Source organism: Hibiscus syriacus, unplaced genomic scaffold (genome assembly GCF_006381635.1).
Source record: "Hibiscus syriacus cultivar Baekdansim isolate YM2019G1 unplaced genomic scaffold, ASM638163v2 tig00110174_pilon, whole genome shotgun sequence".
Classification (NCBI taxonomy): Eukaryota; Viridiplantae; Streptophyta; class Magnoliopsida; order Malvales; family Malvaceae; genus Hibiscus; species Hibiscus syriacus.
Genome location: NW_024062612.1, coordinates 873208 through 898543, shown reverse-complemented (window position 1 = coordinate 898543; position 25336 = coordinate 873208). Strand labels below are relative to the sequence as shown.

General features: G+C 36.0%; 1 pseudogene; it reads right to left on the bottom strand.

Moving 5' to 3' along the window:
• Positions 1–6656: 6656 nt before the first annotated feature.
• Positions 6657–24835, bottom strand: LOC120216838 (annotated as a pseudogene).
• Positions 24836–25336: the final 501 nt, after the last annotated feature.

Genomic DNA, 25336 nt, shown 5'->3' with positions numbered 1-25336 from the left:
ATATGTTACTTTTAAGGTTTTGAGCATTGAATCAATTTTGCAATCTTGAAGTTCTTTGAATATCATTAGATTAAAAGCTCTTTACAATCATAGTTATACATTTTTGACAAAAGTGTCAAGATTGAAAACTAGAAAGAAAAGGACCCTGACCTTACCTCAGAAGAAATTCATCCCAAATACTATCATTTCCATAAAAATGAGAGAGCTTTCTCCAATGTAAGGAATTAGACAAAAGGCTTGGTATTGATATTTAGAAGCATACAATGTGGGGCATCTTTCGTAACGTTACGAAGCTGACTAGATTACCTTTCTATTGATGAGGTTCAACGATGAAAACTTTGATAAATCTAGTCTAAGTCAGATGTTTGTAAATTGAAATTTGGCAATAAGATTTTTTGAATTTCACCTGACGCATAGACTATAACAAGTTCTTTTAAAAAGTAAGAGTCATATGTACAATAAAGTTGTCCCTCTAAAGCAATTGGTTGGTAGCCCTGGCTTTATGGATAAGTTTCAATTGGCCCAATGATGGTTAATTTCAAGAAAGTTGAATTCAGCTAGCCAAAATGGCAAAAGAAGTTGTTATAAAAAGTGAAATACTACACGTTATAGTCTATTTCACACACGTAAACACATAAATCTCATTATTAGACCGATGTTTTCACACTATTCTGGATAAATTCAAAGATTTTAAAGAATTGAAATAGAGGTACTTTAAAAGGTCTAGTAACTGTTATACTAGATTGTGTCATTTTACACGCATCCGGCTGTAGATACCAAGTCAAAGAAAGTGAGGCATGTGATAATGTTCACAAAGAGCGAGAGAGGAGTGACATCTTCGCTAAGATGTAACCATAGAAAATAAGGAAGCCAACCTGAAACTAACCTTTCAATCTTGATACTTGTCAAAGAACTATAACTCTGAAATAGTAAAAGTTGTTGATTCTTTTAATGTTTTTTGAATTCATGTTTATGATTTGATGATATTGTGAACCTTTAAGGGGAAATATTTTCCAAAATTCTTTCATAACAAAGAAGGAAGAACATTTTTAAACAGGTCAGTCTCAAATGAGAAAGGATCCTAAAGCAATTTGGTACATATTTTACCCTTAGAATAAGCAAAGGCCAGAACAATGAAGCTTTTCACAAGCAAGTGGCATGAGAAATCAAAAGTCTGAGGAATTAGACTTATAATGTTCCTGTATGACAACCTGTCAAAAAAAGATGATCGCCTCATTTACAAAAAAGGATGAAAATCTTCAAGATGAACAAATTTGGCAATAAGAAAGCCACAAGTACCCATGATGAGACAGTATCAAAGTTGGACCTTGTGAGAAGCATGAGATTCAAATCAAATGGACATCGAGAATAAGCTTTACAACTTAGCATGTTCAGATACCTTGAAGGCTCACATTCATATAAAAAGGTTGGGGTATGTTGAAGGCCCATTTCAGACAAAAATAATCCCAACAGGGTATTTTGAACAATCACATCAATATGAAGAATGTTGGGGCATGTTAAAGGCCCATTTCAAATAAAAATGATCCAAATGGGTATTCCAAACGATCTTATCAATAAGAAGCAAATGTTGAGACATGTTGGACCCTTATCATTTTAGAGAAAATATTTCCACTAAAGCAGAAAGGTATGAAGAATGAAAATGGTGAAACAATGACAATCGAGTTGACTATACATTACTATTTTGTCCACCATACGATTATATCATCCCCACATAAGCCACAGGAAAGGATGAGTATGTTGTCAAATGTTTTACAAACCAATAATTATGGTGTTGAACCAATGTTGCAATCATATAATATTCTTGATTCAGAAATAATGAAGATTTCTTTCCACAAAAGACGTTGGAACGTTAACAACAAGAAACTAGTGGAGCTAACTAAGATTGAACAATGGGTTATGGTTTGAAGAACCTTGTTCGAGATATGATTAGATGTGGAGACATGAAATAAATTAAGATAAATCCTTCTTGTGATGTGTTTCAAGAGTCAAATCAGAACAGATGTGGCTGATATCTTGATTAATATCTGATGAGTTTGGCATAGTTATGTCTACATTTTGTAAAGATGATAGATTCTTTTTTCAAAGACGATATATTCTCTTTTCAAAGACGAAAGCTTTACTAGATTTCTACTCAGGTTCAGATAGATATAATTGTTGTTATCAAGAGAAGTGGGGCAACCAGGTCATAATTCTGAGTGTGGAAAGAGTCCTATAAATGAACAGTTCTTCTGAAAATAAAAGAATATATGAAGATACAAGTTGACCAGATGATTATTCAAAAATGGAAGATACAGGGACGAAATACCTTATGAGTATAAGGTAGAATCCAAATCTCGAATACATGAAACATGTTTGGAGAAGCAAACACCTGAAGAAGAGATGAATGTAATCCATACAAAGGAAACATTAATTTTGGGACACGCCCAAACCAACAAGTTGTTCGAAGAATGAGAAAACGAATTTCAAAGTTTCTCATTCAATTTTCAAGAAAATGAAATATTTGAAAATGTCTCAAGCAAGATGATTATTATTCAGCAAAGTATCAAACTCCATGGAATAGTAGTGGAAGCAAATTCAATCATAAATCTAAACTCCACGAAAGAGTAGCGGAACGGAATTTTCAGCAAAGTATGAGAACTCCACAAAAGAGTAGTGGAAGCAAATCTAACTTTGAATATGATATTCATGGAAGAGTAGTGAAATTAGATTTTTATCAAGTCAATCATTTTCAAACTTCACGGAAGAGTAGTGAAGCAACATCAGAAGAAAATTTAATCTAAACTCCACGAAAGAGTAGTGGAAAGGATTTTTCAGCAAAGTATGAGAACTCCACGGAAGAGTAGTGGAAGCAAATCCAACTTTGAATCTGATATTTACGGAAGAGTAGTGAAATTAGATTCTTGTCAAGTCAATCATTTTCAAACTTCATGGAAGAGTAGTGAAGTAAAAACATAAACAAATTCAATCTAAACTCCACGAAAGAGTAGTGGAACATATTTTTTAGCAAAGTATGAGAACTCCACGGAAGAGTAGTGGAAGCAAATCCAACTTTGAATCTGATATTCACGGAAGAGTAGTGAAATTAGATTCTTGTCAAATCAATCATTTTCAAACTTCACGGAAGAGTAGTGAAGCAAAAGCAGAAGCAAATTCAATCTAAACTCCACGAAAGAGTAGTGGAACAGATTTTTCAGCAAAGTATAAGAACTCCACAGAAGAGTAGTGGAAGCAAATCCAACTTTGAATCTGATATTCATGGAAGAGTAGTGAAATTAGATTCTTGTCAAGTCAATCATTTTCAAACTTCACGGAAGAGTAGTGAAGCAGAAGCAAGATCAAAATTCGCTCTCCACGAAATAGTAGTGGAACGGATTTTTCAGCAAAGTACGAGAACTCCACGAAAGAGTAGTGGAGTAATCCAAGTTTGAGTCTAAACTTCACGGAAGAGTGGTGAAACATATTCTTTTCAATTCATTCCAGATGAAACCTTCATGAAAGAGTAATGAAGTCATGCAAATTTAGCCTTCACGAAAGAGTAATGAAGCAAATCATTTGCAAAGCCAATCCTCCGCCTTCACAGAAGAGTAGTGAAGCAAGAGCAATATCAAATCAAAATTCGATCTCCACAAAAGAGTAGTGGAGCGAATTCCCATCAAAGCAAGAAGTTCACTCGATGAAAACTTCTCTTTTTATCTTTGCTTTATTCTTGTTAACACAAAAATAAGCAAATAGGGGTAGCTGTCGACACTAGTTTTCGTCCGAGTGACGATAATTTTTTATATATGTTATTATATATAATAATAATTATTATTATTTATATAGCCTGAAGTCCCGATTACAAAGTGAGGCATACAAGTCCAAGATTACAAAGCACACATGCCCATTTTCAACTAAGCCCGAGCCCGAGTCAGATGCAGGCCCAGCTACTCGAGCCAGATCTGCATCCAACAAGTCCACGAGAAACTCATCTAGGGTTTTCTGCTCATCATCTCCAGCCGCCAGCACGCCATAGTCGTTCGATCCAGATGAAGATCCAAGGGTTCATAGCTAGTCAGCAGAAACCCTAGGGCATCATAACCCTAGGGCCAATGTTTGGTCGCCGCCTCCAACATCTCCAATCACCTACTGCCACGGTGCCACCGCCTCCGATGGAAGACTCTAGAAGATCAACGAGAGCCGTACACCTCACTACCCCTAGGCGAGTCATCGCCATAGCCTTGGCGACTCAATGGGGTACTCTTCTTTAACCAGTCCGAAAGGTGGTTCGATGAGGGCTATAAATAGCCTTGTTCCTGCAAACGAAGGCAACAACCAGTACCCACATACCAAAACGAGAGAGCAAGCAACCAAAAATAGAGAAATATACGAGAGAATGAGGAGAAGAGCCTTACTGAGCACTATTAGAGTACCCAAACGCCTCCACGCGCCACCAGAGAAGGCGAAACGCCGAAGTTAAATAGTCATATCTATGTTGTTGAGAGGCGTTTTAGAGAAAACTAGGTTCGGATCTAGCTTCAGGGAAGAAAGAGAAATTGTTTGGGGGGTATTATATGTTTTCCAGCCACCGTAGGTGGTGGCTGGTGATGTCGGAATGCGACGGCATAAGGCTGCCGGCCGGTGATCGGCTACTCTCCGGTGGAGAGTTTAGATAGAAGCAAAAGAATTCTCTCGTCTAAAGAGAGAAAATAAAGAAGAGAAATGGGAGAATGAAGGCCTTATGGCCGGTTTTAGGGCTTAAATACCCTCTCTCGTGCGACATCATTTTGGGGGAGGGTATCTTTGTAATTAAACAATGGATAAATCACACGCGTGATCCCTCTAACTTTGTAATTTTGCAATTTGGTCACCGAAATCAGGTTCCTTCGAATTATAATTTGGGTTTTAAATTTTAATTATTTATATTATAGTCAGCATATATATATACATATATATTTAGGATAAATTAAGTATTTAGTCCTTATTATTTTTAATCATTTATATTTTAGTCTCGTATTAATATATTTGGTTAATTATATTATTAGTATATATAGTTTATAATGTTTTGAAATAGAAATTATTATTATAATATTATACAAATTAGTCATATTATTTTAATATCTTTTAATCTTTTATATTATAATATTAGTATCTAAAATTTGTATTCTTTGCATTAATAATATAATATTAGTATATTTTAAAATAATAGGTTTTAATATTATTTAGTAATTATCGATTATTTGTAAATTGTTTTATACAAAATTTATCAATTACTGCAAAGACACTAATTAATAAATACTGGTACCAATTTTGGGCGTTTTGTGGTGCTAATCCTTCTCCATACGTAACCGACTTCCAAACTCATTTTTCTGGTAAAGCAGACCCGAATTGTATTATTTTAATATTATTCTTAGGAATTTTTATTAAAATAATATGACATTTTGGTGACCAATCTCACCATATAAAAAGATTGGTGGTGACTCTACAATTTGGTGTTTAATCTAATTCATGGAGGATAAACACTTACTTTTTCGAGGCTAGTTACACCTTCTGGGGTGTACTATTTGCACTCTCCGTCGCTAGGTCAGAGAAATATCTCGACACTATCTTTTACTACATGAAATATCACTGGGACCTCAGCTCAACATAAAAATTTGTATATGTTCGAATCAATAAGGAAACATATGCTTATCTGTTATATGCATGTTCTTCAGCATCATCTAGTAGTTCTGTATTACTGAGCTTTCCAAAGCTCAATCTGTTACTCACTATTTCAGGTCAAAAGGATTGAACCAGTGCAACGATTGATATCAGTAAAGGAGTTCCACCGGCGTTGCTTGTGGAGTACGGTGCCTGTGTTTAGGGGCATGTAGGTTGTATTTTGTTTTATATATATGAGTTTGAAATCTATTTTATTTCTGAATACTGGCAAATTTTATTTTTGTATTTATAAATTGTTTTTATGATTTTATATGTTTTAACAAGATTTTTAATTTTTTTGAGATTTTTACGGTGAGTCGCTCCGGTGGCTCTAATGTGACACCCCGGATCGGATCGGGCCACCCGTATCAGTATGAGGGGTTACAGTAACTCACTGCTAAATGGATGGTACGCTGGTAATAATCCAACTGCACCGCGTGAAATGTGTCAAGGTATGTATGGTTACGGTGCTGGTGAGGGTCAAGTTTCAACGGATGCAGCTGGGAATGGCTACGATTGGGTGTGGAATCCTGTGAAGAGAAGATGCTTTGGACCTAATGCTATGGATTAAAAGTGTAGCACGTATAACAGTTTAGCATAAGCGGCTGCAAAATCATGCACGCTATAAATTGAAACACCAGTTACTTTTGCCTGGCATACTTGTCTTCTCAGTACCAGACCAACTTCATTACTTCTTCCTTGGCTTTCGTCATTTAGCAACAAGTCAATGTGGCAAAGATTTTGATAGGTAAAAAATGAATGTAGTAAATAAAGAAACTGATTATCCATAATTGCTACTTCTATTCATTAGGCATCCCATGCCCTGAAAATAAGGATGTTCTATTTGCACAATGCCAATTGGCAGATAAATTACAAAAGAAGATTGATTTCACTTGGTTGGGGAGCCTAATCATTATAGAAACTTTACGACATGAGAATTTCTAACATGACAATCGGAGCAATGAATACATATGGATGGTTAATATCATTAAAACATTTTGCGACCGCGTGTTAAAAAAGAATTGCTTTGATTAATTCTGGGGCGGGGCTGAAGTGAGATAGATGTGAAACTCACAACAATTCGGAGCAATGAATACATGTATGGTTAATAATCCTGGCTACAAGGCTCTCTGGCTCTGGAATGAGGGAACATGCCATGCTGTTCCAGAAATGAAATGTCAAAGACTCGGTCAGAATCTTGGTGAATTAAGCATCTTGCTGCAATTTCTCAGTTTCTGTCGTCGGGGCAACAAAGTACCTGTTTTTGATCCAAATTAGTAATTACAGAAGAGAAGAATTTAAGACTTCACAGGTAAAGAAGTGCAACTAGTGTAGAGAAAACTGCAGAGTCATAAGGCAAGCTAGAGAAAATTTTCAAGTGCAAACTGTAAACATCTGATCTCATAAAATGAACGTTAGTGTGGCCGGTGAGGATCATTATTATAGGTAATACCTTTTATTGGCTACGGAATTATAGGTTCTAACAGAGGTAGGCAAACTGAGAGAAAAACCTAACATTCTAAAGAGATTTAATGATAATGGACACAATTGAATGACTCTATTATAAAATAAGAAATTTACCATGGGAAACCCAAGGCTCTACTTATTTAAAATCTAGTTCTACCCGAAACCTAGCAGAATAACTCGGTTAGATGGAATCCAGATGCCAGAAATGAATATGATAACAAAAGAAAATCAATCAGGCAAACTCCTGCAAACTAAATCAATTGCCATGGAGCAAAAATATAAAGTTGGAGTTTGATATGCTTCACTAGTCAGATTTTGCAATGACAAGGGCCAAATATCTTGTACGAATAGGGTTTGATACATTTTTATTTGTGCATACATGTTTATTTCCCAAAGTGAGTTGGAATTATAAGAGACGCATGAATTTAGAGGATCATTTTCAAGAGTAGAGATATACATGAAAATACCTTGTAATATGCCTAGAACTAATAGGGAAGAAAACAGAGGAATGTTGCACATTCAACTCAGGCTGTTTAATGGATATGTTCTTTTTGCTCAAAAACCTTTTTGCAACTCTTGATAGAAGATCAGCCCCATTTGCTCTCAATTGGGTATCATCATACGTCGAATAAAATTCCTTCAAACATTCCATTATAAAAGGACTGCACAAAAGAATGCAAAAACTAAATATAAATCATAGACAAAAGAATGCACCATGGTTATTCTCAAACAAGGTATCCATAAATATACGAGTCGAAGGAATTATAGAATATGCCCAAACACAGAACAGAAAAAGGTAAACAGCTTTCTATTGTAAAAATCATTCAAAGAAATGAAACAAGACGAAACATCTTTTTTGTTTTACAATGAATGAACATGAAGATCCGAGATAAAGACAATAGGCAGAGAAGCAATACAATTCTTCAAAATACTCGAACTGCCAAAGACCTTCAGACAAATACCAATTTCCACAGTTGTACCCTAATAAATAATATCCACATAATTTAAATTAATACAAAACATTTGTATTACCTTTCTGATATATATATATATATATGTATTACCTAAAAATCCAAGCCAGATAAACTGGAAACAATTATTGAGATCATAAGAACCAAGTGCAGCCTTTACCCATGCTTTCTGAATGCCATTAAAGCTCCATTCAAAGAGCTTCCCTGATCCTCCTAGCCCATAGTATTATTTAGTGCCAATAATGGTTTCAGAACAATAATATAAGAATCAAGATAAATGCTACCATTGTAGACACTCGTTTTTGTCCGGGTTTAAAATATTATTATTATTACAAAATCTATTTACATTTTGCAGGCTTCACAACCCGAAACCCAATAATCCCAGCAAACCAAATTACCAACAACTAACCCATCATTCAACCCGACCCAATGCGATGCCCAACAGTACTCAAACCCGGTTTCAGCCCAAAATAAAACCCAAATTCGGATCCAACTCTGACCTGATTACATCAACTCGATCCAAGCCCAAATACGAATCCGACCCGGCCTCCTAAGGTTTCTAAAACTCTAACCCTAGGGATATGATGCATGCCGCCGCTGCCAATTCTATGCTGTCACCGACTGTTCCCACCTACGCCAGTATGGTGACAACCATCAACCCATCAGTCATTACATGGAAAATCAATAAGAGGGAAAAAGCAATAAAATTTTATTTGTACAATAGCAAATCCCCAGGAAAATCTCAGGCTATCTCAAATCACGGGGGCCTATCAGATTAAAAGGGAGAAAGAAAAAAAACAGAGGGGGGATTCAGAGATATTGGGGGAAGCCAAAAGGAAAAAAACAGAGAGGAGGGGGCTGAGTTTTCAGAGAGAGATTCAAAAAAATATAAAAGTAAATCGCAAATAGAGAAACCCTTTTACTTCGGTTGAACACCAATGAAAACCAAGGGTCGCTGGAACCAAGGAAACCAAAGGGTTTCTTCATAAATCCACGACGCTTGAGCCATTTTTAGGCCAAACCATGCTCCGACCCACACCCAGGACGAGAAGACGCTTAGAATAACGTCTTCCTCTATCTTTTCTGATGCCAACGGACGATGGTCATTGCCGGTCAACGACGGACGATGCGACGGAGACTCCACCGGATTCTGATTCATTTGCTACGGTTGAATCTCTCTCTCCCTCCCTTTTGTCTCTTTCAGAACTGGGAAACTAAACAAATGGGATGAATGAGCCTATTTTAGCTTAGGTAATATATATATAAATATAGCATAGCCGAAACAGTGTCGTTTAACGGGGGACCTTCAGCGTGTTTTCTAGGATGGGTTAATAGCTATTTAGGTCCCTGTTACCTTGTAACGTTTTATTTCAGACATTTAATGAAGTTTTACTTTGTTTGATTTCGAGCACTTATGGTTCATTATATATGTTTTAGTCCCGTTATTATATGTTTTATTATTCTTGTTAATATTTGACTTTAGTCATGATATTTGTAATTATTTCATTTTAGTCTCTAATTGCATGAGTTGTGTATTTTTGCTGACATTCGAATTTGAACCCTTATCTTTTCGTTCTTATTTTCTAGTCACTAATTCCATTTAGTGTATAATCTTTGTTGTTATTTGAATTTGGCCACCATATTTGCAAATATTCTATTTTAGTCATTATTTTACATTTGGTTTCATTATTATTCGACCTTCATGTTTCCGTTTTAATGCATTTTAGTCCTAAGCTTTATTTATGGGTTATTTTCACTTCTAGTACATGTACTATTTAATATTTTCAATCTTGGGAATTTGGTTTATTTAGATTCGTAGTTCAACCCTCTGAATTTCTATTTTTGCTATTTTAGTCCTTTATATTTCTGTTCTTGCTATTTTAGTCCTTTAAGTTTCTATTTTTGCTATTTAGTCCTTTAAGTTTATTTTTTGCTATTTTAGTCCTTTAAGTTTTTGTTTTTTCTATTTTGGTCCTTTAAATCGAATATGATTATTTATTGTTTTTATTATTTGTATTTTGATTTGTAATATCTTAATTTGTTCTAATCCTACATGTATATGTATTTTTTATATTACAACTATATATATGTATTATTTTAAATAGTCATTATTAGCTTTCAAATCCTACATGATTATTTATTGTTTTTATTATTTGTATTTTGATTTGTAATATCTTAATTTGTTCTAATCCTACATGTATATGTATTTTTATATTACAACTATATATATGTGTATTGTGAATATTTTATTTCATAGCTTTCAAATTGTATTTGTTTTCGGTGTTTATTCATTATCTATTGATTAATATTATCAGAATATTTTCAAGAACACGTATTTGTAGAACGGGCGTGGAAAGTATCACTTGATCGAAGTGGTACAATCCTATACGACGTTAGAACGAAATGGGACTTGAAATAAATCTATTTTATTTTATTAATTAAATATTTTTATGTGAATGATTCAATTCGTTTTATTAATTTAATATATTTTTATGCAAATGTCAATATTCATTTTTATTTCGATATGCATTATTCGAAGATATAATTTTCTTTTACGAATGAGAAGTGGTTGGATAGATCTCCCGATGGAGGATTGCAAATTTCAATATTTCTTATCGAGTAAAAGGGTTTTCTTTTAAATAATTAATTTGAAGTAAGTTAATCAAATTTTAATAAATGGATCATAATTTAACTTTATATTCGATTCATACTTTCCACCATTTATGACAACATCTAAGCGATTTAAGTACTAATTTTGGGTGATGTGGGGGTACTTATCCTTCCCCATGCCTAACCGACTCCCGAACCCGTAAAATTGAGTTTCTGGTAAACGCATACCAAATTTTGTCTAAAAAATGATTTTTCTTAAAATTATTTTTTAAAATATGTTTTTAGGTATTTGACCTACCTAACCAAATGTCGATGGCGACTCCTTTTCAATTTAATTCATAAATCCACAAATATTCAAATAAAAGTCATAATTGTTTTTTAAAATAATATTTAATTTTTTTATAAAAAATGGTTATGAAAACTTGGCGACTTCACTGGGGACCTTTTTTTATAGAGTCAGGCTGTAAGTCGCTTACATATTGTTGTTGTGGTGAAAATCATGAGTTCGAGTCTATAGTTAGCTTATGATCCATTTATTGATTTTTTTTAATTTCTGATTTTTATCTCACTAACGTTTTAATTTATGTTTTCAGCTTTGTCAATGTTTCTATCAAGTTTTTTTTGTTTCTGTGTGAGTCAAAGGTTTGCACGTTCCTCCTCACACACATCACATGTATTTGCATGACATAAGCTCTAGACTCGAGCTTCGTTCTAAGTAAGTGGGGGTGAACGCTTTACTCTCGTAAGAATTTATTCTTCGTATGAGTTTTAGCAAATAATCACTGGGATACATATGCCTTACGCCTTCGTAGGAATTTATTCCTCGTATGGGTATAAGGAAGTGAATCTCCTCGAATTGAACTCGATCCGCTTACGCCTATAATGGGTTAGAATTGAGGGTCTGGCAGCCCAAGGGGGCACCAACATCAAGGACGATTCAAGTACCATTTCCCATTAGAGCCGAAACCATGCGTATAGTGAACCGTAGAACGATCACCTTAGGTATAGACATATCGAACCACTGTCCGTCAGTAGGTACCCAAAATAAGTGTACACAAATGAGGAGCGTTTCTGATCCTTTCCTTCTGCTTTAAATTTTGTTGAATAAAAACATGCGAACTATATACCATGCGGTTATGATTATTTTCTTGAAATTAATCATTGTGGGTAGACAACATGTTTGGGTAGGATTGCTATCTAATAAAAGCATGCTTGGGTAGATATCATGACATGGTAGGTGTTATATTCATCTCTGAATAACATTTTTATCTGTATCAATTATCATACATATACTAACTTTTTTTTGTTATTTTTCATTGCATTGCATTGCATTGTCATGACATAATGCAAGAGTGTTGATCCTCAAGGGGATATTCAAGAGAAAATTTTCACAAGAAGAGGTAAAAGTTTTCAATCAAGCAGTAGCATATACAAACATGCATCGAGGGCAAAAAGAAGTTCAGAGTACAAGAATGAGACTTGCTTGAAGATCGTGCAGTATTTGAGACTGAAAATGATGATCCACTGATCCTATGCAATCCAGTATTGGAGTCTTATTTACGATCATTCCTTCACTAACCATCAAGGAGCGACACACTGACTTCAGCACTGTCGGGCCATTAACAGAATTAGGTTAGAGAGCGCTTGAGGGGCATCATTTTCAAGGACGAAGATCCAAGATGAAGCAGTGACCCATTTCAGACTCAACATCTAAGTGAAGGCATGTCTTTAAAGTGGATTTTCATATAATGTGAAGGTTTTTATCTCTGGTGAAAATTGTTCTATAATATTCATCGTTGGGATCAACATTTTTGCATCTGCATTTGCATTATTGCATTCTACATGGCATTCATTTAAACATTTTTACATGCAACATTAATGAATAAATGGAATTAATTCATGGAGGATTCGATGAAGTGGTCCTAACCACGTGACACCACACGGAAGCAAGATTTAAACAATTAAAGAAAAAGATGAAATCAATACGGTGGGAGCCTATTCAGATGGTCGTAGGGTTGAACCTTCCAAGATGATCCAAGCCCAAAGAGTCCCCATATCTTGAGGTATAGGATGTTGATGCCACATACAACTACCACATAGGAAGCTCCAGACATTCCGCTGAAAACTGAAGCATTTTTGCAATTGCATTGAGATCATTGTTTCGTTTGAACTCATTTTTGTTCCATCTTTAAAATTTGCTAAAATATTTTTAATCTTTTAATGATTGAACTTACGCTACCTTCTAAGGTTGAATAATTGAACGAGTTTTAATCTTTAGTTCTTCGAATATCAAATGAATTACAGATTCTTTTAATTCTTCAAGAATTATGGATTTTTGATATATGTAAGATTAAACCTTTCTTATCCTGTCTAAAACCCAAAATAAAACCTCCCGATTCTTTGCCCGAAATAATTCATGGTCACTACCAAAGAACTAAATTTTGACATTACCTCTTTTTGAGACTTTGAAATATTGCCTTTATCTTTTTCATGACACAAAACGTCATACTCTTACCTTTTGTTGAGCCAATAAAGTCACTAACGTCTTCTTATTCACAAAACTGACATTTTTTACCAATAAAACCTGAAGACATTTAGTACAAGATGTTCACTTGAACATGAAACTTCCTAGAAGAAGACAACGTGGGGCATCTCACATCAACTTTTTGAAGTTGAGCTTGTACAAATGAGACATGCTATAAGCAAGAAGCAGAAAAAAGGAAATTAATTCAAAATAATTCTATCATGCATTAATTACATTGTTTTCATGTGAATAAAATCAATCCTAAAAATCTATCCCCCTGGGGATATCTCTTCTACAAAGACTTCTGTGTATGAAATGATGAATGACATTCTTTCATTATCCCTTCACAAAAAGAGAAAATATATCCCTTGTGTTCCCATTTGAGCCTAAATTGTATTTTATTTTGATTCTACCCTAACCAAGGATCACCCTCCACACTGGGGCAAGGTGGAGGAAATCTGCTCGCATGAGTGAAGACGCGATAAGACCATCAATCTAGATGAGATACCAAAAGGTGAACCAAATGCAAAGTGCGAAGATTCAATCGAAACAAAAAGAAAAAAAATAAAGAAAAAGATAGAAACAAAGCAAAGAAAGACAAAGTAAAGAAAAAAAATAAAGAAAAAAGAGGCTAATAAGCACATGTAAAGAATTCCTCGAGTCAAATGATGCATCGAGCTTCAAACCATGAGATTGATCAAGCATAATTATTCCGGAATTAGTTTACCAGAAGATCATAAAGGACGCATACGAGTAGATTCAAATCAAACAAGACAAGATTGAAGGCATTAGAATGAATTGATCCTTGGTTCAATAACCATTAAACACTTGTTTGAGCCTATTTATCATTTCTTTCATAAACGTGAACCATAGCCTACATTACGTGCCTTAAAAGTCCCTTCTAATCATACATGGATTTCTAAACAGAAGTGACTATCTTCAGATTTCATCCCGCCCATCAGGATTAATCTTATTTACAAAAGGTTTTCTAAAATCTTTAATGCATGATTGAGAAAAATAATAACAAAGGAGGGTTCAAGACGTAAATTCTGAATAACATCTTGAAACCAAATGAGGATTCGAGTTGAAAACTTGAAAAGGTGGCTCGAATATAAATATTGTTCAGTTGTTGTATAGAAGGCGATCTCACAAATCCCTTGATAAGGCATCGCACACCCGAGTGTGATCATGAGAGCTGGGAGTCGGAGAACACTTCCAGTAGAAGAACATAAAAGCTTCTCCATCAGAGCAGTGAACATCAAATAAATGAGAAAGCCAAACCTTTAACCAAAGACAACAACATGAGACATTTTTATCCCCTCCTTTCTTAACCATACCTCAAAGATATCATTAATTTTGACACTTGTCAAATAGCTATAATTTATTGAAGGATTAAAAGTGTAATTAATTCTTTGATATCCAATGAACTCTTATTTTATAATTTGTCTCAATTGTGAAACTTAGAAAGGGGCAATATTTTCAAACTTTTGATTAAACATTTTTCAACATCCTTTTAATTGGTATTTTTAGACTTTTGAAAATAAAAGAAATAGAAAAACGTTTTTCAAACAAGACAATCTCTCTGGAGTGGATCTTGGTAGTTGACATGTGGCTCTAAGACATAAAGCTCATGCTTAGAATCAGTGCTGAAGTAATCAACATCAAATATTGGGGCATCTTTGGAGATTCAACATCCTTAAATAAACGATTAGATCTTCTGAAGGTTTCCATGATATATACAGGAACAAGCAGACTGTCTGTCGCTTATGAGACAATTTCTCTCAGAACAAAGTGTCGTCTCGCTATAGAAAATTTTCTGAAAAACAAATTTTGTCTCACTTGAGACATTTTTCTCTTAAAACAAATTTCGTCTCACTGGGAAAATTTTTCTTTAAGATACAAATTCTGAAGTTGTTTCACTGGAAACAAAATTTATAATCTTTGAGTCTGTTTCTCTGGAAACAAAGTTTTGTCTCTCTTGAGACAGTTTCTTTTGGAAAAAATCTTTAAGTTTGTTCCTCTTGAAACAAAGTTCTTGTCTTTCTTAAGATAGTTTCTTTTGAAACGTAAAATCTTTGAGATCGTTTCCTTTGAAACAAATTTTGTCTCCCTTGAGACAGTTCATGAAACACCAAACTTTGATATTGTTTCCCTTGAAACAAGTTTTGTCTCCCTTGAGACTGTTTCTCTTGAAACACCCATCTTTGAGATCGTTTCCCTTGAAATGAATTTTGTCTCTCTTGAGACAGCTTCTCTTGAAGCATCATCTTTGAGTCTGTTTCCCTTGAAACATTATCACTAAAGATGGTTTATCATCCTCATCGTATAGGAACCATGTTATCCCCTGACCAGACTTCCTCATCACGTAGGAGCCGTGTCACCCATAGATAACTAGCCATCCTCATCACGTAGGAACCGTGTTATCATCCCTAAAGATGGTCTGTTGTCCTCATCACGTAGAAATCGCGTCATCCCCCGACCAGACCTACTCATCACGTAGGAGCCGTGTCACCCCTAGATAACCAACCGTCCTCATTCCGTAGGAACCGAGTTATCACCCTCCCTAAAGATGGCCAGTCGTCCTCATCACGTAGGAACTGTGTCATCCATCGACCAGATCTCCTCATCGCGTAAGAGTTGTGTCACCATTAGACGACCAGAACTCTTCATCACGTATGAGCAGTGTCGTCCCCACCACCACCACCACCAACAACAACAACAAAACCCTATTCCCATATGCAATGGGGTAAGGGGGAGGTAGAGTAGTAGGCTGCCCCCAACGCATGGTTAAGAGTAGCTTCCGTGGAAGACCTCCGACAGTCAGAAAATTAAAAATAAAAATAAAATGCAATGCATGTATAAATAAATAAGTAAATAAATATTTGAACAGTCTTCATATACAATCTTCATATGCGCGTCATATAATGGGAAGTAATCCTTGCTAATAAATCCCTGCATAATAATCTCAGCATATAGACAAAAACCTAAGACCCGACTAAATTTAAAAAGAGGAAACATGAAGAGAATGATACACAGAAGTTGAACGATAGCAAGCTACGAGAATTAATAAATTTAAATGGGTTAAAACCTAAAAACATTAATCCGCTACCCTAGTTCTAAGCCTTCATAAATTCCAATGACAGAAACGTATAAAAAGTAGAAGTCATGAGAATTACTATAAAGACATTAAAAGAAGACAGAAATGCTACACCCTATGGATGTGACCCGCACTAATCGACTACCCTGGTCATAAGTCTCCATAATTTCCTATCAGAGGTCATGTCCTCGGTAAGGGCTAAATCCTTCAAATCAGATCTTAAGCAGTCTTCCCACTTCCGCCTTGGTCGTCCTCTCTTTCTGGCACCGTCGACTGTAATCGACTCTACCCTCCTGACCGCATCCGACGGGTGTCGCCTAAGAACATGCCCAAACCACCGTAGTCTTCCCTCTCTCAATTTTTCGGATACAGGCACCACCCCCAAGGACATCCTAATAGCAGAGTTTGGTGTCACGTCCCATAGAGTCTTACCACATGCCCATCGAAGCATTCTTATTTCTGTGGCCTCCATCCTCCTTACGTGATCCTTCTTGATTGCCCAACATTCTGATCCATACAACGACGCTGGTCTTATTGCCATTCTATAAAATTTTCCCTTAAGTTTTTGAGGCACCTTCTTGTCACACAAAACTCCAGTAGCTGCCCTCCACTTTAGCCATCCCGCCTTTATACGGTGTGTAACGTCATCATCTACACCCCCATCCTTATGTATCATAGGCCCTAGGTACTTAAAACAATCCTTTGAGGGTAGAACGTGTCCTTCTATGCATACTTCTACATCTTCATCGTTTTGGTTCCCACTGAAGTTTGAACATAAATACTCTGTCTTTTCAATATTGATCCAGTACAACGACGCTGGTCTTATTGCCATTCTATAAAATTTTCCCTTAAGTTTTTGAGGCACCTTCTTGTCACACAAAACTCCAGTAGCTGCCCTCCACTTTAGCCATCCCGCCTTTATACGGTGTGTAACGTCATCATCTACACCCCCATCCTTATGTATCATAGACCCTAGGTACTTAAAACAATCCTTTGAGGGTAGAACGTGTCCTTCTATGCATACTTCTACATCTTCATCGTTTTGGTTCCCACTGAAGTTTGAACATAAATACTCTGTCTTTTCAATATTGATCCTTAGACCTTTTTTCTTCCAAAGCAGTCTTCCAGGTAGCCAGTCTACTATTCAGCTAAATTTTTGTTTCAGCAACTAGGACAATGTCGTCAGCGAAAAGCATACACCATGGAACACCGTCTGGTGTCGCACAATAGATGTCGTCCATAATCAAGGCGAATATGTAAGGGCTAAGAGCCGACCATTGGTGGAGTCCGATTTCCACCGGGAATGCCTCGGTGTCGCCAACTATAGTCCTGACGTATGTAGTAGATCTACAGTACATATCACGAATCGCCCGGATATAAGCAGTTGGGATCCGTCTCGTTTCCAAGGTCGTCCAGATCGTATCACGGGGAACGCTATCATACGCCTTCTCAAGGTCAATGAACGCCGTGTGAAGATCTCTATTTTTTCCCTATATTTCTCCATAAGCCGTCGAAGTAGATGAATCGCCTCCGTAGTAGACCTGCCTGACATAAAGTTAAATTGGTTTTCCGAAACCCTAGTAACCTGTCTCAACCTAGCCTCTAACACCCTTTCCCATAGCTTCATGGTATGACTGAGTAGTTTAATACCTCTGTAGTTGCCACAACGTTGGGGATCTCCTTTATTCTTAAAGATTGGTATCACCGTAGACTCTCTCCACTCCTCTGGCATCTTGGCAGTCTCTAAAATAATATTAAAGATGTTGGTCAACCACTTAACTCCCTCTTCTCCTAGGGCCAACCACACAGTGATAGGAATTTGATCTGGACCGACAGCTTTGTCCCTCCCCATCTTTCTAAGAGCCATTTTGACTTCCTCAAACCCAATCCTACTTGTAGGGCAGTCATTGGCCGTAGTATGATGGTCGGCTGGCCCATCAACGGTACTATCTCTACAGGGAGAGGCACTGTCATTAAATAAGCCAAAGAAGTAACTACCCCAAACCCTCTTAATATCATGATCTTTCACTAAAAGAACACCATTGTTGTCCTTAATACACCTAATGCTACCTAGATCCTTTTTCCTATTCTCCTGGATTTTACAAGTCTGAAGATGCCGTTTTGTCCTTCCTTGGTGTCTAATCTCTTGTACATTTCCTCGTATGCCTTTTCCTTTACTTTAGCCACCATTTTCTTAGCTTCCCGCTTTGCTTCCTTGTATATTTGTTTAGCTCTCGATCTTTCTTCGTCGTCATTGCATTGTAGAAACTCCTTGAAGCAAGTTTGCTTTGTCTTCACCTTAGTTTGGACTTCGTCGTTCCACCACCACGATTCTTTATGCTCCTTGACCTTCCCTGTCGACAACCCAAGTGTGTTTTTGCCCACCTCTCTGATGGAACTTGCCATATTTTTCCATAACATATCAGCATTATTTGAGTTTGTAGTTCTAAAATCTGTATTAGACAAAACCTTACTCCTAAAGTCATCAGCTGTCGCTCCATGTAAGTTCTTCCAAAGGATCCTAGGTTTACCAAGTTTAGCCCTCCTATGAGTACTCCGCCCATGGCGTACGCGAAACACCAAAACCAATAATTTGTGTTGTGATGCACAAGCCTCTTCAGGGAACACCTTACAGTCAATACAAGCCCATCGATCCTGATTTCGAACCAAGATGTAGTCGATTTGGGTACAATGTCCCCCGCTATGGAACGTAATCAAGTTCACATCTCTCTTGTTAAAGAAAGAGTTAGTGACCACCATATCGTGTGCAGTAGCAAAATCAAGCAACGAATTCCCCTCCTCGTTCCTACTGCCAAAACCAAAACCCCCATGAACACCGTCATACCCGTCGGTTGCACTACCTATATGGCCATTGAAGTCTCCCCCTATGAAAACTCTTTGGTCCTCTGGAATGCTCCTAAGTACATCATCTAACTGATCCCAGAAGCAACGTTTCTCCCCCTCACCTAGGCCAACGTGTGGGGCGTACACTGAAAGGACATTCACCACTTCCTCTTCTATAATAACCTTAATCATCAAGATCCTATCCCGATATCTACAAACTTCGACTACATTTTCCTTGAGCTTAGAGGATACCAAGATACCCACCCCATTTCTAGCATTATCTACGCCTGAATACCACAACTTGTACCCATTACACTCTCTGGCTCGAGCCCCTTTCCACTTAGTCTCCTGAATACATGCAAAATCTATTTTCCTATTACTAAGTACATCGGTCAGCTCCAGCAGCCTAGCATTTAATGTGCCTACATTCAACGAACAAACTCTAAGTCTAGTCTCTTTGACCCTACTCTGTCTAACCCTCCCCCTATACGCCCTATGAGATCTAAAAGAATGACATGACCTCAAGTAATCATCTATAGCCGAAGCTATGAGGAACTATGAAAAAGGAATCCAAACGGGTAACCAAACGGATTTAAACAAAGGTAACTACAAAACTAAGTTTTAAACCACCAACAGTTCGTAAAATTTATAAATTCAGAATCAAAGTAAAATTACAGTTCGTAAAAAAAAAAATCTCAAACTGCATACACTTTACAGGAAAAAAAATCAGCATTCACGTTTAAAGCGAAAAATGCAAGCTAAAAACTAAAAACAAAAACAACAATATGATTATGAATATTTTAGGTTAATAAAAAAGAACAAATAAAACGAGAAAATTAGATGAAAATATATATGCTCACACTTCAAGTCCCTAAGGAAAAAACACCGACCCAGATGCTCAATACTTTTTTAAAGCACTGCCTATTCCCAAAGGTAGACTGGTGGTGGCAGTGGGTCACTTTCGCCGTGCAACTGATTGGATGTCATTGCCGGATGGGTTTAGAAATGACCATCCAGCTCAGTTGGTAGAGCACAAGGTTCTTAACCTTGAGGTCGTGGGATCGAGTCCCACGGAGGGTATTTCATAATTCAGAGGTCTCTTACGGAAGCTGCTCTCAACCTGGTGTTGGAGGTAGCCTACTATCTTACCTCCCCCTTACCCCATATATATGGGAAAAAGGGACAGCCCACCAACAAACATATCAAAATTCAAAACGAAAAAAGAGAACCGGAAAAAAACTTGTTGTGTTTTTCATCTTTGCCCTATTCTTGTTAACACAAGAATGTGCAAAAAAGGGCAACTGTAGACACCCGTTTTTGTCCGGGTCTAAAAATAATATTTATTATTTATTATTATTATTATTATTATTATTATTATTACTACTACAAAATCTATTTACATTTTGCAGGCTTCACAACCCGAAGCCCAATGAGCCCAACAAACCAGATTACCAACAGCCAACCCATCATTCAACCCGACCCAATACCGAAGACCAACAGTACTTAGACTCGGTTTCAGCCCAAATTCAGATCTAGCTCTGACTCGATTACATCAACCCAATCCAAGCCTAAATGCGAATCCGACCCGACCCCCTAAGGTTTCTGAAACCTTAACCCTAAGGATATGATGTCTGCCACCGCCGCCAGTTCTGATACTGTCGTCGACTGTTCCCACCTGCTCCAACACAATGACAACCATCAACCCATCAGTCATTACATGACAAATCGGTTAAAGAGAAAAATAATAAAATTTTATTTGTGCAACAGAAAATCCCCAGGAAAATCTCTGGTTATTTCAAATCACGGGGGGCTATCAGATTAAAAAGGAGAAAGAAAAAAAAGAGAGAATGGATTCGGGGATTTTCGGGGAAGCCAAAATAAAAATAAAACAGAGAGGAGGGGGTTGAGTTTTCAGATAGAGATTCGAAAAATATATAAAAGCAAATCGCAAAGAGAGAAACCCCTTTACCTTGGTTGAACGTCGATGAAAACCAAGGGTCGCCAAAACCATGGAAACCGAAGGGTTTCTTCATAGATCCACAACGTTTGAGCCATTTTTAGGCCAAACCATGCTCGGACCCGTACCCAGGGTGAGAAGACACTTCGAATAATGTATTCCTCTCTCTTTTCAGACACCCATAGATGGCGGCCGACGTTGCGGAGACTCCACCAGATTCTAGGTTCGTTTACTTTGGTTGAATCTCTCTCTCTCTCTCTCTCTTTTCTCTCTTTCAGAAATGGGAAGCTAAACAAATGAGATGAATGAGCCTATTTTGGCTTAGGTAAAATATATATAGCATAGCCGAAATGGTGTCGTTTAAGGGGACCTTCAACGTGTTTTCAAGGATGGGTTAATAATAATTTAGGTCCCTGCTACCTTGTAACGTTTTATTTCAGACATTTAATGAAGTTTTACTTTGTTTGATTTCGAGCACTTATGTTTCATTATTTATGTTTTAGTCCCGTTATTATATGTTTTATTATTCATGTTAATATTTGAGTTTAGTCACGATATTTGTATAGTCACTAGTTGCATAGGTTATGTATTTTTACTAACATTCGAATTTGAGCCCTTATCTTTTCATTCTTATTTTTTAGTCACTGATTCCATGTAGTGTATAATCTTTATTGTTTTTCAAATTTGGCCATCATATTTGTAAATATTCTATTTTAGTCATTGTTTTACATTTAGTTTAATTATTATTCGACCTTCATGTTCATGTTTTAATTCATTTTAGTCCTAAGTTTTATTTATGGGTTATTTTCACTTTTAGTACCTGTACTATTTAATATTTTCAATATTGGGAATTTGGTTTATTTAGATTCTTAGTTCAACCCTCTGAATTTTTGTTTTTGCTATTTTAGTCCTTTATATTTTTGTTCTTGTTATTTTAGTCCTTTAAATTTCTATTTTTTCTATTTTAGTCCTTTAAGTTTTTATTTTTTCTATTTAGTCCTTTAAGTTTCTGTTTTTGCTATTTTGGTTCTTTAAATTGAATATGATTATTTATTGTTTTTATTATTTGTATTTTGATTTGTAATATCTTAATTTGTTCTAATCCTACATGTATATATATTTTGTATATTAGGGCTATATATATGTATTATTTTAAATAGACATTATTAGCTATGTGTATTGTGAATATTTTATTTCATAGATTTCAAATTGTATTTGTTTTAAGTGTTTATTCATTATCTATCGATTAATATTATCCGAATATTTTCAAGAGCACATATTTGTAGAACGGGCGTGAAAAGTATCACTTGATCAAAGTGGTACAATTCGATACGACTTTCGAACAAAATAAGACTTGAAATAAATTTATTTTATTTTATTAATTAAATATTTTTATGTGAATGATTTAATGCATTTTATTAATTTATTTTATTTTTATGCAAATATCAATATTCATTTTTATTTCGATATGCGTTATTCGAAGATAAAATTTTCTTTTACGAATGAGAAATGGTTGAGATAGCTCTCCCGAAGGAGGATTGTGAATTTCAAGATTTCTTATTGAGTAAAAAGATTTTCTTTTAAATAATTAATTTGAAGTAAGTTAATCAAATTTTAATAAATGGATCATAATTTAACTTTATATTCGATTCATACTTTCCACCATTTACGACAACGTATAAGCGATTTAAGTACCAATTTTGGGCGTTGTGGGAGTGCTTATCCTTTCCCACGCGTAACCGAGTCCTGGACCCGTAAAATTAAGTTTCTGGTAAGCGCATACCAAAATTTGTCTAAAAAACGGTTTTTCTTAAAATTGTTTTTTAAAAGACATTTTTAAGTATTCGACCTACCTAACCCAAAGGTCGATGTCGACTCCTTTTCAATTTAATTCATAAATCTCTAATTTTCAAATAAAAGTCATAATTATTTTTTAAAATAATATTGATTTTTTAAAAAAAAAATGGTTATGACAACAATATCTGCAAAACAGATAAACATGCAGTAATAAGAGCAGAAAGAAAACAGTGTAAACATTGAAACTAAATGGTAGCAGCCTACCAAGTGAAGTCTGCCATGTAGCAACGATTAAAACAATTATGGCAGCAAATTGATAACACCATTAAAAATTGCATCATAAACCTCACAAAAGCATGTGCATAGATGAACAGGCTTACTTGTAAAGGGCAGCAAGTCGTACAAGCTCACTATAATGGGTAGCATAAAACTCTGTCTTTCTCCATTCAAACCACACGGAAGCAAATACGTGGGTGTATCTTTCAATAATTCATCAAGGTTTGGCATTGCCACAGCAACTTTGTAACTGTGATGAACAAGAAACCATTAATAGAAGCATAAAAATGATAAATCAAAATGCAGAACCAGAACAAAACTTACCCATCTTTCACAAAGCTGTCTTTGGAAAAATCAAGCTCAATAGTTTCAGAGAACATTAGGACACAAACATCTCTATGCTGAGCAAACAGACTCTCTAGTCCTCTTTGGTGCCTAACACTATACATCCACGTAGGGGAATTCCATATCATAAAAACTCTAATATAACACTTCCCTTTCTTAAAAAATGCATCCACAAAATCAGTAGAAGACAACCTTGAGTCCAATCCAGGATAGTAACCACATCTCCTTCCGTCAGCATATATATGCCTAAAAAACTCGGTGTTACTCTTATGAGCCTCTAAATCTACATTCTTGGCTTCATTCTTCCTAATTTTACTCTCATTCCAACTTGTATTTGAACTCAAATCATCTTTATCACTATTGCTACTGTCTCTTTCGTTTAACACATTCCTCGCATTTTTATTTTTCTTGCTCATACTGCCTTTCTTAACCTCCGAGCCAGTCTTGAAGATCCCTAAGGGCTTCTTCCCAGTAAAAGGGACCTTCTTGAACTCACTCAAAATCCACTTTTGCACCATTTTATCCCCTCTAGTCAAGCCAGTAACACCAACCCCATCAGGGTCTTACAACAAAGGATTATTCAATGGATTCAAAATCTCTAAATTGGATTTAAACATTCTATCCCTTCTCAAGAAATCACTTTCCTATCAAACCAATCACCCCATTTCACCCTCAAAGGATTCACTTTTCTCCCAGCAACTTTCTTCACCAACAAAGCATCTTCAATACTTTCCACAAAGGCTGCCTTAATTTTATCATCATCCCCTCCAAACCCATCGTTCAAAAACCCACCATCGTAATCCCAATCTTGGGTCGAACGTTTATTGAAAGCTCTTCTAATTGACCCACTTAAATGGTCGAATTAAAAATGACCAGAGGAAACGATCTTGTCTTTTTTATTCATTGTCGTCATTTCTGGCTCCTCTTGCTCAACTTCATTGCCGATGTCATCAGTTATTTCTTTTTCTTCGAGGGTGTCATTTTCGTCAAATTTGTCGTCGGTTGAAGAGGTGATGGTGCTGGTGGCAACATTTTCGGAGTCGGAGAGGAGAGAGATAGTGGGGGAAAACGGCGTTGTTGTTGTTGCCGTCGTCTATATAGGAGGTATGAGGATACATGTCCGATTTGGAAGAGAGAGAAAGATGGGTGTAGAGGATAGATACTGAAAATAAGAGGAGAAGAGCTGAGATCACTGCACATGCCTGTGCGTCGTAACGTGGTCACTGCCTCGATCGGATATTTCTTATCATCCCCTGGCTGCTAATCTCTTAACGAATTCCGACAATGAATAAGATTGAAGATGAAATTCGACTGCGCAGAAAGTGGTTAGCATTTGGTTATGGTGGGAAGTTAACTTACTTCTCTAACCAAATTTGTAAAATTCGTTTAAAGGGGCACTTTTTTTTTATAATTCAAAAATTTATTACCCAAAATAGTTGAGTTGCTACAACCAATCAAACAACAAACGAAACTATTAACAGAAAATAAACAAAAAAAGATTGACTAAGTTATATTCCAAGGATTACATAGAGTAAGGTTAATGCTATCAAGTCTATTGATGGATTTGCCCCTTATACGAATGGCTACGACATCCTTAATATCTTTGAGCAAGGCTTCAACATTTTTTTGACGTCCCGACAAAATCCTGTTGTTATGTTCTTGCCACAGAAAGTAAATGTAAGCAGACCATGCAAGCTTCAATATGATAGTGATAAGAGACTTCCTTTCCAAGAAGAAATTGCCTAATCAAT